Raw genomic sequence first — 2,862 nt, forward strand, 5'->3', positions numbered from 1 at the left:
TCTATGTTTGGAGTGGAATCAAATTGTTCACAACCTTCCTATTTTTCGCTATTAAAATATTCTGTTTATTTCTCTAATAATCCCCTTCTAGGAACTCTGGAATAGCTTCAGTCCATAATTTATGGACCACTGGCCTGAAATAATTTGGGTCAGAGAAAATTCATGTGGGCCTGTATGTAGGGAAAGGCTTGGGAGTTGCTTAGAAGAATAGCATTGCCTAGTGGCAAAGGCAGGGAGTGAGGTCCTGAGAGCCTCACTGAGAGGGTGATAGGAGGAATATCAACACTAGGGAATCTAAAATTGGTGCAACTATAAAATAGGAATTCTGCAGAGTTCTTGGCATAAGTGAATGAAAAATTACATACTTGCATTCAATAAGCTCAGCCTTTCAATATATAATTCGGCAAGTTCCATGTTCAAGGCATGCATGGGGTGCCATGGAAATGCACAGAAGGGCGTGTTGCCGAAATAGAGATGTCAGGGAAGACTTTCCAGAGTGATGGCATGCTTGAATTGAGTCTGTAAGGTGAACAGTGGAGTAAGGGACTTTCTTATATAGTACAGGGCTTTTGCTTAACTCACACTGGAAACCATAGATTCATCATGCAAACTGAGCAAGTACTATGAGGTAAAAATCCATAGGGTGTATATGGGAGGGTGATGGTAAATAAGAATAAAAGAATAAACAAGGGCCAGATGTGAATAAAAGGTGATATAAATCCTATATGCAATGAATAGGAAATACTGAACATTTCTAAGCAGGAGAATGCCACAAGGAAGGGTGCCTTTCTGCTAGGTAGACTCAGCAGCAGTGGAAAGCATAGTGCCAGTGTCAGAGAGCCCTATCAGGGCTGTCACAATAATTCAGGCAAGGAAGGATAATGGGGTGAACAAAAGAGAAACAGTGGGGATGCAGAGCTGATTCAGGAGTTTTAGAGGAAGAACAATTTGTTTGACTTTGCCATTGCTTGTTTTGGCGAGGTGGAACAGAAAAATAGATTATCACACAGGTATCAGGTTGGGGACCTCACTGGAAGGTGGAACCAGTTCCTGAGGTAGAGAACACTGAAAGAGAAGTCATTTGGAGGGAATATTTTTTAATTAATCAATTTTAAGTATGTAGTTCTTTTTTTTTCCTATCTTCTTTTATTTTAAAAAATTTTAGAAAATGGCAGTTAATAAAGGGCACGAACATATCAACAGGGATATACTAGTAGAATACATAGACAGTATAAAATTAAAAATGCCCGTGGATCCTTTAATTGATTAAGAGCACAAAACGTAACAGGCAGGAAGTCTTTTTAAACAAATTAAAAATATGTGTTTTTTTCCCTAATTCTCCCCAAGTCAGATATATACACACTCACAAAAATGATGTGTGAAGGAAAGCTGTCATACACAAGAAGTTGTATTCCAAAACAAGGGAAATAGCTGTTGAAACAGGAATTAACACAAGAAAGTCAGCAACAGGTTAACAGTTTTAAAAATTGAGTCTTTAAATGCTGCATGGCACAAAGCTATACGATATAAAGTACTGCTAGGTATGAAAGAGGAAGTCTGTATGGCTGTTTAAAAAATGCTTTTCTGGAAAAGCAAATCAAAACGACACCAATCAGCAGGTCAAGGAGGCTAAAGTTAGATATCAGAGCCACAACTTCCCATATCTGAACTCGAAAGTCCCGTTCAGAATGGAATAAAACTTCAGGACAAGACAGGGTCATTTTAACATATATTACTTTATCCATTTTAGGTTCTCTGTTTCCTTCTCCTTCACCTTGAAATTCAGCACGATCCAGCAGAAAGATGGCTGCTTTTAGAATTGGCTATTTTATTTTTCTTTCTGTGGCAAGAATGTCATAGAGACTGGATACTTCAGGCTCCTATGCATCCATGACCAGTGTCACGCTGTGGTCAAAAAACTTAGCAATGGACTTGGGGTATTCAAACTCTCTGCTGCTGCTTTGTTCTTCTACTCATAAGAGTCAGCTTCAGAGCGTATTTATCACTGAACCTTTTGAGACTGGAGGACAGTTGCCAAATATCCTCAGGATCCATTCATTGGGATTTAACAACAACTTCAGAGTGTTCCCTGTGGGACATAAGAAAGTTACTCTTTTCCTTATATGAATATAAATTTATAGGTCAGGATCGCCATCATCTCAAAATAGGATATGACACACAAAGCCAAAACAGGCTTATATTATGGAAGGGGGTGCATATACCCCAAATCAAAGCCACTATGGCAAAGAAACAGGAGATGGTATGATAGTGAAGTGACTGTAAATCATACCAAAGTACATACTTGAACTTTTCTAGAAGTACCTTTTTGGCAGAATCATCCAAAGAATCCTTCACAGCTGATCCATCCCATTTATCAATATTTACAGACTTGTCATCAATCTTCCACTTGTCCAACAAGTTACTGTGGCCCTTGCCTCTCCTGCATATGGGACCACCACCAGCACTGCTGCCTTGGCCACCAACACTGCAGTCCCGCCCTCCCGCTGCTACCATCTTGTCTCAGGTACGTAGGTCTGAGGTTTAACAAACACATATAGCCACGTAACTTCCTTCAGTACTGAGATACACAGTATTTCCATCATCCTATAAAGTACTCTTGAGTCTCTTTGAAGTGGCTCCCTTCTCTTTATCCTAGATCTGCTAACCACTGATCTGATTCTTCAGATATTTTTGCCTTTGCAGAATTCCACATAAATTGAATCATACAGTATGTAGTCTTTTGTGTGGCCTTTTCCCACTTAACATAATACTTTTGAGATTTATTCATCTCGTTGTCTCAGTAGTTTGCTCCTTTACATCATGAGTAGCATGTCATTGTATGTAATAAGTTGTTCATCCATT

At 39.1% G+C, this 2,862-nt stretch overlaps 1 pseudogene; it reads right to left on the reverse strand.

The window, feature by feature from the left end:
- Positions 1–1,805: 1,805 nt before the first annotated feature.
- Positions 1,806–2,514, reverse strand: LOC112917331 (signal peptidase complex subunit 2 pseudogene; annotated as a pseudogene).
- Positions 2,515–2,862: the final 348 nt, after the last annotated feature.

Source organism: Vulpes vulpes, chromosome 15 (genome assembly GCF_048418805.1).
Source record: "Vulpes vulpes isolate BD-2025 chromosome 15, VulVul3, whole genome shotgun sequence".
In the NCBI taxonomy this organism is placed as follows: Eukaryota; Metazoa; Chordata; class Mammalia; order Carnivora; family Canidae; genus Vulpes; species Vulpes vulpes.